This window comes from Stenella coeruleoalba, assembly GCF_951394435.1.
Source record: "Stenella coeruleoalba genome assembly, chromosome: 4".
NCBI classification, from domain to species: Eukaryota; Metazoa; Chordata; class Mammalia; order Artiodactyla; family Delphinidae; genus Stenella; species Stenella coeruleoalba.
Window position 1 is genome coordinate 58866065 of NC_137149.1, and position 15925 is coordinate 58881989.

The following is a 15925-nucleotide window of genomic DNA, read 5'->3' on the forward strand; positions in this document are numbered from 1 at the left end:
TATTTATTTTCATTTTGGATGATCTATCCTTTAGTGAAAGTGGGGTGTTAAAGTCCCCTACTATGAATGTGTTACTGTCGATTTCCCCTTTTATGGCTGTTAGTATTTGCCTTATGTATTGGGGTGCTTGTATGTTGGGTGCATAAATATTTACAATTATTATATCTTCTTCTTGGATCGATCCCTTGATCATTATGTAGTGTCCTTCTTTGTCTCTTCTAATAGTCATTATTTTAAAGTTATTTTGTATGATATAAGAATTGCTACTCCAGCTTTCTTTTGTTTTCCATTTGCATGGAATATCTTTTTCCATCCCCTTACTTTCAGTCTGTATGTGTCTCTAGGTCTGAAGTGGGTCTCTTGTCGACAGCATATATATGGGTCCTGTTTTTGTATCCATTCAGCCTATCTGTGTCTTTTGGTGGGAGCATTTAGTCCATTTACATTTAAGGTAATTATCGATATGTATGTTCCTATTCCCATTTTCTTAATTGTTTTGGGTTTGTTATTGTAGGTCTTTTCCTTCTCTTGTGTTTCTTGTGTAGAAAAGTTCCTTTAGCATTTTTTGTAAAGTTGGTTTGGTGGTGCTGAACTCTCTCAGGTTTTGCTTGTCTGTAAATGTTTTAATTTCTCCATCAAATCTGAATGAGATCCTTGCTGGGTAGAGTAATCTTTGTTGCAGGTTTTTCTCCTTCATCACTTTAAATATGTCCTGCCAGTCCCTTCTGGCTTGCAGAGTTTCTGCTGAAAGATCAGCTGTTAACCTTATGGGGATTCCCTTGTGTGTTATTTGTTGTTTTTCCCTTGCTGCTTTTAATATGTTTTCTTTGTATTTAATTTTTGACAGTTTGATTAATATATGTCTTGGCATATTTCTCCTTGGATTTATCCTGTATGGGACTCTCTGTGCTTCTGGGACTTGATTAACTATTTCCTTTCCCATATTAGGGACGTTTTCAACGATAATCTCTTCAAATATTTTCTCAGTCCCTTTCTTTTTCTCTTCTTCTTCTGGAACCCCTATAATTCGAATGTTGGTGCATTAAAATTGCCCCAGAGGTCTCTGAGACTGTCCTCAGTTCTCTTCATTCTTTTTTCTTTATTCTGTTCTGCAGTAGTTATTACCACTATTTTATCTTCCAGGACACTTATCTGTTCTTCTGCCTCAGTTATTCTGCTATTGATCCCATCTAGAACATTTTTAATTTAATTTATTGTGTTGTTCATCATTGCTTGTTTCATCTTTAGTTCTTCTAGATCCTTGTTAAATGTTTCTTGCATTTTGTCTATTCTATTTCCAACATTTTGGATCATCTTTACTATCATTATTCTGAATACTTTTTCAGGTAGACTGCCTATTTCCTCTTAATTTGTTAGGTCTGGTGGGTTTTTATCTTGCTCCTTCATCTGTTGTGTGTTTTTCTGTCTTCTCATTTTCCTTATCTTACTGTGTTTGGGGTTTCCTTTTTGCAGCCTGCAGGTTCGTAGTTCCCATTGTTTTTGGTGTCTGTCCCCAGTGGCTAAGGTTGGTTCAGTGGGTTGTGTAGGCTTCCTGGTGGAGGGGACTAGTGCCAGTGCTCTGGTGGATGAGGCTGGATTCTGTCTTTCTGGTGGGCAGGTCCACGTCTGTGGACTTATTATGATTTTAGGCAGCCTCTCTGCTAATGGGTGGGGTTGTATTCCTGTTTTGCTAGTTGTTTAGCATAGGGTGTCCAGCACTGTAGCTTGCTGGTCGTTGAGTCAAGCTGGGTGCTGGTGTTGAGATGGAAATCTCTGGGAGATTTTTGCCATTTGATAATATGTGGAGCTGGGAGGTCTCTTGTGGATCAGTGTCCTGAAGTTGGCTCTCCCACCTCAGAGGCACAGCACTGACTCCTGGCTGCAGCACCAAGAGCCTTTCATTCACATGGCTCAGAATAAAGGGAGAAAAAGTAGAAAGAAAGCATTAGTAGAAGTAGAAAAAAGAAAGGAAGAAAGAAAGAAAGAAAGGAGGGAGGGAGTGAGGAAGGAAGGAAGGAGGGAGGGAAGGAAGGAAAAAAGAAAAAGAAAGAAATTAAAGTAAAATAAAATAAAGTTATTAAAATAAAAAATAATTATTAAGAAAAAAATTAAAAACAAACAAAAAAACACCGGACGGATAGAACCCTAGGAAAAATGGTAGAAGCAAAGCTATACAGACAAAATCTCACACAGAAGCATACACATACACACTCACAAAAAGAGGAAAAGGGGAAAAATCATAGATCTTGCTCCTAAAGTCCACTTCCTTAATTTGGGATGATTGGTTGTCTATTCAGGTATTCCACAGATGCAGGGTATATCAAGTTGATTGTGGAGCTTTAATCCGCTGCTTCTGAGGCTGCTGGGAGAGATTTCCCTTTCTCTTCTTTGTTCTCACAGCTCCTAGGGTCTCAGCTTTGGACTTGGCCCCGCCTCTGCATGTAGGTCGCCGGAGGGCGTCTGTTCTTCGCTCAGACAGGACAGGGTTAAAGGAGCCACTGATTCGGGGGCTCTGGCTCACTCAGGCCGTGGGGAGGGAGGGGCATGGAGTGTGGGCGGGCCTGCGGCAGAGCCCGGTGACGTTGCACCAGCCTGAGACGTGCCGTGAGTTCTTCCGGGTAAGTTGTCCCTGGATCCTGGGACCCTGGCAGTGGCGGGCTGCACAGGCTCCCGAGAAGAGGGGTGTGGATAGTGACCTGTGCTCACACACAGGGTTCTTGGTGGCGGCAGCAGCAGCCTTAGCATCTCATGCCTGTGTCTGGGGTCCGCGCTTTTAGCCGCGGCTCGCGCCCGTCTCTGGGGCTCCTTTAAGCAGCATTCTTAATCCCCTCTCCTCGCGCACCAGGAACAAAAAGGTAAGAAAAAGTCTCTTGCCTCTTCGGCAGGTCCACACTTTTCCCCGGACTCCCTCCCGGCCAGCCATGGTGCACTAACCCCCTGCAGGCTGTGTTCACGCCGCCAACCCCAGTCCTCTCCCTGCACTCCGACCGAAGCCCGAGTCTCAACTCCCAGCCCCACCCCGCCCGGCGGGTGAGCAGACAAGCCTCTCGGGCTGTTGAGTGCCGGTCGGCCCTGATCCTCTATGTGGGAATCTCTCCACTTTGCTCTCCGCACCCCTGTTGCTGTGCTCTCCTCCGCGGCTCCGAAGCTTTCCCCCTCTGCCTCCCACAGTCTCTGCCCATGAAGGGGCTTCCTATGGAAACCTTTCCTCCTTCACAGCTCCCTCCCACTGGTGCAGGTCCCTCCCTTTTGTCTCTGTTTATTCTTTTTTCTTTTGCCCTACCCAGGTACGTGGGGAGTTTCTTGCCTTTTGGGAGGTCTGAGGTCTTCTGCCGGTGTTCTGTAGGAGTTGTTCCACGTGTAGATGTATTTCTGGTGTATCTGTGGGGAGGAAGGTGATCTCCGCGTCTTACTCTTCCGCCATCTTCCCCTCGTCCAAGTGTATAACTTCTTAATGGTTCTTGGTTTATTGATTAATGCTTTAGAAAAATAGTGTCCATATAACACTCCAAGTAAAAACATGCAAGAGGGACCATATAGAGAGATACGCAGGCAGCTAATTGCCCTCCCAAAGTCCTCTATTGCTTTCTTCAATAGTAACTAAAGATTTAAGTGACACATGGCTGACTAACTAAACTGTTCATTCCCCAACCTCTCTTGAAATAAGTGTGGCCATATGACAAGGTTCTGGCCAATGGGTTATAAGCACAAATGATGTTTGAAACTTGGGGGCCCAGTTTTAAAAAGAAAGAAGCATACAATTCTTCTTTCCCCAATCTGCAGGTTGGAATGTTAAAGTAATGATGAGCCGTCTTTAATCACTGGACAAAGGCAGACCCTAGAGATGATAGAACAAACAGATGAAAAGTTCTTGAGTTCCTGAAAGCTTCAATTTGGCATACAACCCTAAACCAAACTGCTACCAGGTGTGTGTGTGTGCGTATCTTGTTGATCACTCTATTTTTCATTCTCTTGCTCTGGTGATCTAGTCTATATTGTTGCACACACACACTATATGTTTGTAGGTTTGTTTACAATTGTTTTTTCTAATCTGTCATTATGGCAACCTGGATTTTTATCTGATTACAAATGATTAAATGCTTTTCGTTACTTGATATTTTCACTTTTGAATTACTTGTTTTTGAATCTAGCTTGTTTAACATTTGTCTCTCAGATTTACAGCAAACAAATATTCTATGTTCTGTTTTTGCTGGTAATTGTTTTTTTATATTATAATACTACATAGAAACAAAACAAACATAAATTGAAAATGTACACTAATCCTACTGAATAATAACAAATGACTTAAGCTATTTCTCAATTTTAGCCATTCATATATATTTATATTGTGTGGGCGTTTCCAAAACTACATATATTTTTTCTGATGAGTAGCGATATAATGACGGGAGCAAGGACTTCTCATTTTCTTTTCTTTTTTTTTAGTGATCCTATTTGTTTGTTTGTTTGTTTTAATTTAAATATAGTTGATTTACAGTGTTGTGTTAGTTTCTGGTGTACAGTAAAGTGATTCAGTCATATATATACATTTTTTTCAGATTCTTTTAAATTATAGGTTATTATAAGATATTGAGTATAGTTCCCTGTGCTATACAGTAGGTCCCTGTTGTTTATCTATTTTATATATATTAGTGTGTATCTGTTAATCCCAAACTCCTAATTTATCCCTCCTCCTCTCTTACCCCTTTGGTAACTATAAGTTTGCTTTCTATGTCTGTGAGTCTGTTTCTATTTTGTAAATAAATTCACTTGTATCATTTTTTATATTCCAAATATAAGTGATATCATATGATATTTAATTATTCATTAATTCATTTAATATGATAATCTCTAGGTCCATCCATTGTTGCTGCAAATGGCAATATTTCATTATTTTTTTTTCAGGGGAAGAAATAGTAAGCCATATTTGAATTATTTAGAATTTATGTGTCAATTATATCAATGTGGACTTTTTAAAGACACAGTAATATAACTGGGAAAGGCAGTCTTGTGCATGCAGTCTATCTACCACAACTGGCTGCTCGAAAATGGGCCTTGGGCTTGGAACACTTACTTTACAAGAGATAAAGAGCCCACATGCCCTGAGCCAGGCTTATCACTTTGGATGGGGTTATCTTTCCTGTTTCAGGCTCAATTAATGCCGTTTGAAGCTAGAAGCTTGTATGTCATATGGCATCTGGTCAACCCCACTGTTATATCTGTCTTTTGCAGAGAGGAGACAGGGTCCTTTCTACTGAGGCACAAGAAGGGTGTGTGTAGGCAAATTGTCCTGCGTCAGCCACTGGGAGAGACTGGTTGTCCCTGGGGGACCAAAGCGCACTATTGGAGCTGACCCTGATCTGTCTCTTCTTTATGTAAGTAAAGCATTATTCCATCTATTGCTTGACTATGTTGTGTTTTTCTTGGTGACTGATACCACGATGCAGTGGGCAGAAGCGCTTGGACTTCGTTTCCTGGTGGCTGGTACTGTGATGATTTTGCTATTCTCCCATGTAATTCAAATCCTTACCTGGGATTGGTAACTGGCTGCATAGTGCCCTACTCCTTTGGAATTGATTTAACACGTGCAAGGAACTCTCTCTGCTCACAATTATTACCAAATTATCAGTACAAATCTGATAGAATGCAGGATGATTGCTAATATCAAATACAACATGTTGGTAGAAATCACAAAAAAATAGCAATAAATATGCTTCGAGTCTCATTGTTTGAAATGCTCAAGATGTTTTCTATGTCATGCTTGTGAATGATGCCTTTGTGTGTTGCTGTCTTTGATGTTTGGATCTATGTCCATATAGCTTCTTCACATCATGTTGTACCTCTCATGTAACAAATAGAATATGTAGTCTTATACAGACTAGCAGTTGACTACTTTTTCATTTGGGTAGTCTAATGAGCTACCTTTACTTCTGTAATAGCCACATTCCCACAGGCATATGTTTGAAATAAATATTCAGTCCAACTTTACTTTTTATGTGGAAGTTAATGAAGAAAAGGCAATTAAATATTGTGCAACTAAAAGAGTATGGCCTAGGATATCAATAGGAGGATCAATATTCTTACATATAGACAGAAAATGAAATATTCTGGGTCTTGGTACAGAAGATGAAAGGACCCCCAATTCTTTAACATAACCCAGAGTTGCATGAGTTAACATACACCTTAAGTAACAAACTTTACCTTATGCTATTTTAATCTTTCTTCAGATCCAGATCCCCAACTCTATGAAACCAGATTGATGTTCTGATGTATCCTAAAATATTTTATTGTAGTCTATTATGTGATTGACATGGTCCAAGCCCTCAGCAATTATGTAATCAAAAAAAATCCGACAAATAAAAAATAAATTTAATTTAATTTTTTAGACATGTGTTGCCAAATATTCTAAAGAGAATGCAGCAAAATTTAAAAATAAACTTTACTTTCTTTAAAATCTACTTTTGTCATATCTCACAGATGCTTCTGTATAATGCTCTTTCATAATCCATCAAAAGTTTACCCCATAGCACTGGCCTGAATGTTTTTCTCATCTTCTATTTTATTTCACCTCTCCATTTTTGTCTCCCTCTACCCATTCTCCCAAATATCCATCACAAAACACAAAGAACCTGTCTAACGTAGGAGAAAATAACAAAAAACCTATGCTGAAGAAAAGACAGAATGCTTTTTAATGGAAGGGAAAAAATTGTCTAGTACAACTCATATGTTAGTAACTTTCCTGACATAATGATTACATATATTAATAACTATGTGCAGTGGAGTTTTAATGTAAAGAGAGATCTTTATTCTTATTTTATCAATTCTATATGCAAAAAGTTTACAAATTTGAAAACTCTACTTTTGTCCCCTTTATTTCAACCTATAACTTCTGTATATCAATAATATATTTAAGTGATTTGCATATAAAATGAAATCACATTTTAAAATGTGTATTGACTAATATTCAATTAATTGATAAATTCCCTTAAATATTTGACCCCATTTACATACTAATTCCTTAAATTAGTTTAGCCTTTCAATCTATAATTGCAATTTAATATAGCTAACTTTTTTCAAACATCTTTTTTTTTAATTGGGGTATTTTTGCTTTACAATGTTGTATTAATTTGTGCTGTACACTAAAGTGAATCAGCTATATGTATACATAGATACCCTCCCTCTTAGACCTCCTTCCCGGCCCCCATTCCACCCATCTAGGTCACCACAGAGCACCAAGTTGAGTTCCCTGCTCTATACATCAGGTTCCCACTAGCTATCAGTTTTAAACATGTCAGTTCACATACATCAAGCTCAACCTCCCAATTCATCCCACTCCCCCGCCATGTCCACACATCCATTCTCTACATCTGCGTCTGTATTCCTGACCTGCAAATAGGTTCATCTGTACCATTTTTCTAGATTCCACATATATGCGTTAACATATGGTACTTGTTTTTCTCTTTCTGACTTACTTCATTCTGTATGACAGACTCTAGGTCCATCCACATCTCTGCAAAAGATCCAATTTCGTTCCTTTTTATGGCTGAGTAATATTCCATTGTATATATGTACCACATCTTCTTTATCCATTCATCTGTCGATGAACATTTAGGTTATTTCCATGTCCTGGGTATTGTAAATAGTGTGGCAATGAACATTGTGGTACGTGACTCTTTTTCAATTATGGTTTTCTCAGGGTATATGCCCAGTAGTGAGATTGCTGGGTCATATGGTAGTTTTGTTTTTAGGTTTTTAAGGAACCTCCATGCTGTTCTCCATGGTGTCTGTATCAATTTACATTCCCACCAAGAGTGCAAGAGGGTTCCCTTTTCTCCACACCCTCTCCAGCATTTATTGTTTGTAAGATTTTTTGATGATGGCCATTCTGACTGGTGTTAGCTGATACCTCATTGTAGTTTTGATCTGCATTTCTCTAAAAATTAGTGATGTTGAGCATCCTTTCATGTGCCTCTTTGCCATCTGTATGTCTTCTTTGGAGAAATGTCTATTTAGGTCTTCTGCCCATTTTTTGATTGGATTGTTTGTTTTTTGATATTGAGCTGCATGAGTTTGTATACTTTGTAGATTAATCCCTTGTCAGTTGTTTTGTTTACAAATATTTTCTCCCATTCTGAGGGTTGCCTTTTCATCTCATTTATGGTTTTATGATTTTCTTTGCTGTGCAAAAGCTTTTAAGTTTAATTAGGTCTCATTTGTTTATTTTTGTTTTTATTTTCATTACTTTAGGAGGTGGGTCAAAAAAGATCTTGCTGTGATTTAGGTCAAAAAGTGTTCTGCCTATGTTTTCCTCTAAGAGTTTTATAGTGTCCAGTCTTACATTTAGGTCTTTAATCCATTTTGAGTTTATTTTTGTGTATGGTGTTAGGGAGCATTTTAATTTCATTCTTTTACATGTAGCTGTCCAGTTTTCCCAGCACTGCTTATTGAAGAGACTATCTTGTCTCTGTTGTATATTTTTGCCTCCTTTGTCATAGATTAGGTGATCATAGGTGCATGGGTTTATCTCTGGACTTTCTATCCTGTTCCATCAATCTATATTTCTGTTTTTGTGCCATTACCATACTGTCTTGATTACTGTAGCATTACAGTAGAGTCTGAAGTCAGCTGATTCCTCCAGCTCCATTTTTCTTTCTCAAGATTGCTTTGGCTATTCAGGGTCTTTTGTGTTTCCATACAAATTGTAAAATTTTTTGTTCTAGTTCTGTGAAAAATGCCATTGGTAATTTGTTAGGGATTGCATTGAATCTGTAGATTGCTTTGGGTAGTATGGTCATTTTCACAATATTGATTCTTCTAATCCAAGAACATGGTATATCTCTCCATCTGTTTGTGTTATCTTTGATTTCTTTCATCAGTGTCTTATAGTTTTCTGAGTACAGGAGTTTCACCTCCTTAGGTAGCTTTATTCCTAGGTATTTTATTCTTTTTGTTGCAGTGGTAAATGGGAGTGTTTCATTAATTTCTCTTTCTGATCTTTTGTTTTTAGTGTGTAGCAATGCAAGAGATTTCTGTGCATTAATTTTGTATTCTGCCACTTTACCAAGTTCATCGACTAGCTCTAGTAGTTTTCTGGTCGCATCTTTAGGATGTTCTATGTATAGTACCATATCATCTGCCAACAGTGACAGTTTTACTTCTTTTCCAATTTGTATTCCTTTTATTTCTTTTTCTTTTCTGATTGCCATGGCTAGGACTTCCAAAACTATTTTGAATAATAGTGGTGAGAGTGGACACCCTTGTCTTGTTCCTGATCTTAGAGGAAATGCTTTCAGTTTTTCACCATTGAGAATGATGTTTGCTGTGGGTTTTTCATATATGGTCTTTACTTTGTTGAGGTAGGTTCCCTCTATGCCCACTTTCTGGAGCGTGTTTGGCATAAATCTTAAGCACCTAAGAAGCAAAGTTACTCATTTAAAAGCCAGAATCTTACTAAGCCTATAAGAACACATATGTTAACTCAGAGATGAATTTAGTAACTCAAATATTTAAACAACATAAAAAAATGCACATCAGATCACACAGTGATTAAATTTGTTTGTTAATTCTCCTGAATATCACAACTTAAAAGTGTTTTCTTTTTAACAATTCTGTAGTTATAAATCTATTCATACACTGAAGGCAGTAGTTCCCGAGCAGCCAAGATCAGATGATCATAACTCAAAAATAGAAAATGGGTGTGAATTAAAACAATTGGTAAAATAATTGCCACAGCACATAGGCTCTGGACAAAAGTGACTCAACAATAAAAGCAACATAGGACTTGAATGAGACCCAAGACTATACCAGCGAATGGTAATATGAGGAATTTTTACAGTTTTTTTCCTGCCGTGCAAATTAGGTTTTCCAATAACCATGCCCTTCAGCTGGGACTTAGTTAATCATGCTGTTTCCCGTTTCTCAAAACTTACCCTTCCATTGAAATAATCCAAAACTAATATAAAGAATACCAGCAGAGGCTTCCTTGGTTTTCAGATGTTAATCCCCTTTTGTATAAACACTGAGTAATTAGGAACAATGAACATAGCAAAGTTTCAGCTTCCATCTTTCTTAACCAATTTGTCAATTTAATGAATATGATATTCTGTGTCTTCTAACTAATAGGCCACAATTGCAATCACTAGTTCTGAGTTATGAATATAATATGAAAGATTATCTTTCTCACTTTAATTGCTTTTGCAATAATTCTTTAAATAATCTCTTTGAGAAAAATATGAAGTTGCAGGAATTTTCTGATGCCTTGAAGTTAGAGATTTGGTAAAGATAACTTTCTTAACTCATTTGTATGTCTTGAATTATTAATTACATCATGAAAATTTGTAATTTTCTGGTTATGTATTTTAAGGGTTATATTTGATACAATTCAACTCACTTTTATTGTTTCCAAATTTTAGAATGTAAATAGAACACTTAAATATGATACATGTAAATGTCATACTTCTCTCATACTTGGTCCCAACTATCCATAGAATTTAAAGGGGAACCTGGCAGACTTGTGCTAAATGAAGTGAGCTAGTCAGAGAAGGACAAATTCTGTGTGATTCCAATAATATGAGGTATCTAAAATAGTCAAACTGATAGAAACAGTAAGTAGAATTGTGATTGTCAGAGGCTGCAGGGTGAAAGAAATGGGGAAATGATGGTTGAAAAGGTACAAAATTTCAGTATGCTAGATGAAAAATTTCTAAAGGGCTGATGTACATAATGCTTATAGTTAATGTTAACCAAGAATTCCAAGAACAGAGACCTGGTTGAAATAAAAAGGCGTTTATTTGAGGTTTGTTAGGACTGCAGCTTACGAGACACAGATTCAAGAAGCTCTTGAATTGTGTTCCACTGGACTACGTAATAGGGGAAGCTTGTAAAGGCAAAAGAACACAAGGTTACATAAATTGTCAAGAATTACGATTGGAGCTGGCAAGAAGTAAGGGCACTTGTTAAGCAAGAATTGGTAGGGATTTGAAATGATTATGTAGTTGTGAAGAGGGGGAAAACTTTGAAACTACAAGGTTGCAGCTAGCATCTGCCAGCAGATATTGTTTTGAAACAGCTGGTGGTGTCCTTGAGTTTGATATAGTTAAGAGAAAATTCATGTTCTCAGCGTTGCAGGGATGTGTCTGAGACCAGAACCTCAATGGCTACCTGACTTCATTTCTGTATGCCTGAACTATGATTACTCCATTATAATTTCAATTTTTTCTTATTAGTAATACTATATTACACATTTCACAATTTGTTAAGAGGGTAGATTTCATACTAAGTGTTCTTCTCACTGAAATGCAATTGTATTCAAACAAACAAAATTTGAAAACATTTTCAACAATGTAAATTAAATTAATATGAAAATGAAAGTATTTTTATGTATAACTATTTTCCTCTAAAACACTAAGATTATCTAAGTTAAAACAAAATATACATTATAACAAATTATTAAAATTAAATATGATAATTGAGTTGAAAATTTAATTTAATTTTTTAAAACATAAATTATGTCATTACATATTATAAGAATAAAACCATTCACAATTCTAATGGTCAATGTGCCAAAGTTAAAAAAAAAAGTAATCATTTATGCACACAAGCCCTATAGATATATAAATATAGTGGTTATATAAATTATTTAATATTAAAAATATTTAATAGTGACCAGGTGCAACTAATCCAAAACCTACAGTACATCATGGGTATCTTTTTCTTTCTTTCTTCCTTTTTTGTCTATTTATCCTTTGGGATATTTTTCTCTTTTTTTTCCCCTTGGATATAATTGAAATGTAACATTGCATAAATTGAAAGTGTACAATGTGTTGATTTGGTAGAATATATATATTGCCACATGATTACCACTGCAGAATTAGCTGACTCCTCCATAAGATCATCACATAATTATCATTTCTCCCTTGTAAGAACATTTACGACCTAGTCACTTAGCAACTTTCAACTATATAATACAGTATGGTTAACTATAATTACAAAGCTGTAAATCAGATCTCAAATTTGTATTTTCCTTTTAAGTAGAACTCTTTGAAAAGCAGTGTCCTTTTCTGACACTGCTTAGACACACATTAGAAGGAGTGTAATCCACAACCTTCATAACCTTCAGATGCAATTGTCCCTGTTTTGGGAACATAGGGTGAAACTTGTGAGGAAGGGCTTCTCTGGAGCATAAAGTATTTTAGTCACTAGAGAGGTCCTTTTTCAGCACTGAGCACCAAATCCTGAAAGAAAAGGTACTGAGAAGATGTGGCACATATATACAATGGAATATTACTCAGCCATAAAAAGAAACGAAATTGAGTTATTTGTAGTGAGGTGGATGTACTTAGAGACTGTCATACAGAGTGAGGTAAGTCAGAACTGTCATACAGAATGAAGTAAGTCAGAAAGAGAAAAACGCATACCGTATGCTCACACATATATATGGAATTAAAAAAAATATTGTTCTGAAGAACGTAGGGGCAGCACAGGAAAAAAGACGCAGACGTAGAGAATGGACTTGAGGACACGGGGAGTGAGAAGGGTAAGCTGGGATGAAGTGAGAGAGTGGCATGGACATATATACACTACCAAATGTGAAATAGCTAGCTAGTGGGAAGGAGCACAGGGAGATCAGGTCGGTGCGTTGTGACCACCTGGAGGGGTGGGATAGGGAGGGTGGGAGGGAGACACAAGAGGGAGGAGATATGGGGATATATGTATATGTACAGCTGATTCACTTTGTTATACAGCAGAAACTAACACACCATTGTAAAACAATTATACTCCAATAAAGATGTTAAAAAAATAAAAAGATGCTGATGTACTCAAATAATTTGAGGGCTGTAACTTGTGGAAACTTCTAAAGAGCAAGCCCAGAGAGGGACTCATCTATCTCAGAATTTAGGGCAATAAGAAGGAAGAAGTTTCAATTATTGAAAAATATTTTCTAATTTGTGTGTTGTTTTTCCCTTCAAAATTTTTTTAGTAAGAGAAAATGTTCTATCAAATCCTTGAAGTTAAAGTAAGAAATGAGAGTTGCTCAAATAAAATACTTGGAAAAGTTAATTTTTTGGCATGAATGAGTTTTTATTTTTGATTTTTTAATTTAACTTTATTTACTTTTTTATAAGTAGGTTCTTATTAGGCATCAATTTTATGCACATCAGTGTATACATGTCAATCCCAATCACCCAATTCATCACACCACCATCTTCACCACCCCGTGTCGTTCTCCCCTTGGCGTCCATACGTTTGTTCTCTACATCGGTGTCTCAATTTCTGCCCTGAAAACCGGTTTATCTGTATAATTTTTCTGGGCTCCACATACATGCATTAATATATGATATTTGCTTTTCTCTTTCTGGCTTACTTCACTGTGTATAGCAGTCTCTAGATCCATCCACGTCTCAACAAATGACCCAATTTTGTTCCTTTTTATGTCTGAGTGATATTACATTGTATATATGTACCACATCTTCTTTATCCATTCAACTGTCGATGGGCATTTAGGTTGCTTCCATGACCTGGCTATTGTAAGTAGTACTGCAATGAACATTGGGGTGCATGTGTCTTTTTGAATTACGGTTTTCTCTGGGTATATGCCCAGTAGTGGATTGCTGACTCATATGGTAATTCTATTTATAGTTTTTTAAGGAACCTCCGTACTGTTCTCCATAGTGGCTGTATCAATTTACATTCCCACCAACAGTGCAAGAGGGTTCCCTTTTCTCCTCACCCTCTCCAGCATTTGTTGTTTGTAGATTTTCTGATGATGCTCTATCTAACTGGTGTGAGGTGATACCTCATTGTAGTTTGGATTTGCATTTCTCTAATAATTAGTGATGTCGAGCAGGTTTCATGTGTTTCTTGGCCATCTGTATGTCTTCTTTGGAGAAATGTCTATTTAGGTCTTCTGCCCATTTTTGGATTGGGTTGTTTGTTTCTTTATATTGAGCTACATGAGCTGTTTGCATATTTTGGAGATTAATCCTTTATCCAATGATGCTTTTGCAAATATTTTCTCCCATCCTGAGGGTTGTCTTTTCATCTTGTTTATGGTTTCCTTTGCTGTGCAAAAGCTTTGAAGTTTCATTAGGTCCCATTTGTTTATTTTTGTTTTTATTTCCATTACTGTAGGAGGTGGATCAAAAAAGATCTTGCTGTGATTTATGTCAAAGAGTATTCTTCCTATGTTTTGCTGTAAGAGTTTTATAGTATCCAGTCTTACATTTAGGTCTCTAATCCATTTTGAGATCATTTTTGTGTATGGTGTTAAGGAGTGTTCTAATTTCATTCTTTTACATGTAGCTGTCCAGTTTTCCCAGCACCACTTATTGAAGAGACTGTCTTTTCTCCATTGTATATCCTTGCCTCCTTTGTCATAGGTTAGTTGATGGTAGGTGCGTGGGTTTATCTGTGGGATTTCTATCTTGTTCATTGATCTATATTTCTGTTTTTATGTCAGAACCATATTGTCCTGATTACTGTAGCTTTGTAGTATAGTATGAAGTCAGGGAGTCTGATTCCTCGCACTCTGTTTTTTTCCCTCAAGACTGTTTGGGCTATTCGGGGTATTTTGTGTCTCCATACAAATTTTAAGATGTTTTGTTCTAGTTCTGTAAAAAATGCCATTGGTAATTTGATAGGGGTTGCATTGAATCTGTAGATTGCTTTGGGTAGTATAGTCATTTTCACAATATTGATTCTTCCAATCCAAGAACATGGTATATCTCTCCATCTGTTGGTATCATCTTTAATTTCTTTCATCAGTGTCTTATAGTTTTCTGCATACAGGTCTTTTGTCTCCCTAGGTAGGTTTATTCCTAGGTATTTTATTCTTTTTGTTGCAGTAATAAATGGGAGTGTTTCCTTAATTTCTCTTTCGGTTTTTTCAGCATTAGTGTGTAGGAATGCCAGAGATTTCTGTGCATTAATTTTGTATCCTGCCACTTTACCAATTTCATTGATTAGTTCTAGTAATTTTCTGGTGGCATTTTTAGGATTCTCTATGTATAATGTCATGTCATCTGCAAACAGTGACATTTTTACTTCTTCTTTTCCAGTTAGTATTCCTTTTATTTCTTTTCCTTCTCTGATTGTCGTGGTTAGGACTTCCAAAACTATGTTGAATAATAGTGGTGAGAGTGGACATTCTTGCCTTGTTCCTGATCTTAGAGGAAATGCTTTCAGTTTTTCACCATTGAGAACGATGTTTGCTGTGGTTTTGTCATATATGGCCTCTATTATTTTGAGGTAGGTTCCCTCTATGCCCACTTTCTGAAGAGTTTTATCATAAATGGGTGTTGAATTTTGTCAAAAGCTTTTTATTCATCTATTGAGATGATCATATGGTTTTTCTTCTTCAGTTTGTTAGTATGGTGTATCACATTGATTGATTTGTGTATATTGAAGAATCCTTGCATCCCTGGGATAAATCCCACTTGATCATGGTGTATGATCCTTTTAATGTGTTGTTGGATTCTGTTTGCTAGTATTTTGTTGAGGATTTTTGCATGTATATTCATCAGTGATATGGGTCTGTTATTTTCTTTTTTTGTGACATCTTTGTCTGGTTTTGGTATCAGGGTGATGGTGGCCTCATAGAATGAGTTTGGGCGTGTTCCTTCCTCTGCAATTTTTTTGGAAGAGTTTGAGAAGGATGGGTGTTAGCTCTTCTCTAAATGTTTGATAGAATTCATCCATGAAGCCATCTGGTCCTGGACTTTTGTTTGTTGGAAGATTTTAAATCACAGTTTCAATTTCATTACTTGTGATTGGTCTGTTCATATCTTCTACTGCTTCCTGGTTCAGTCTTGGAAGGTTATACCTTTCTAAGAATTTGTCCATTTCTTCCAGGTTGTCCATTTTATTGGCATAGAGTTGCTTGCAGTAGTCTCATAGGATACTCTGTATTTCTGTGGTATCTGTTGTAACT

The 15925-nt window shown here is 36.8% G+C and overlaps 1 long non-coding RNA gene across 1 annotated transcript in view; it reads left to right on the forward strand.

The window, feature by feature from the left end:
- Positions 1-2627: 2627 nt before the first annotated feature.
- Positions 2628-15925, forward strand: part of LOC307185367 — a 74895-nt gene continuing 61597 nt past the window's right edge. Inside the window, exons 1-3 of the long non-coding RNA XR_013828025.1 lie at positions 2628-2855; positions 3784-3926; positions 5230-5372. This is a non-coding gene — a long non-coding RNA (uncharacterized lncRNA). The remainder of the gene's footprint in view (positions 2856-3783; positions 3927-5229; positions 5373-15925) is intronic.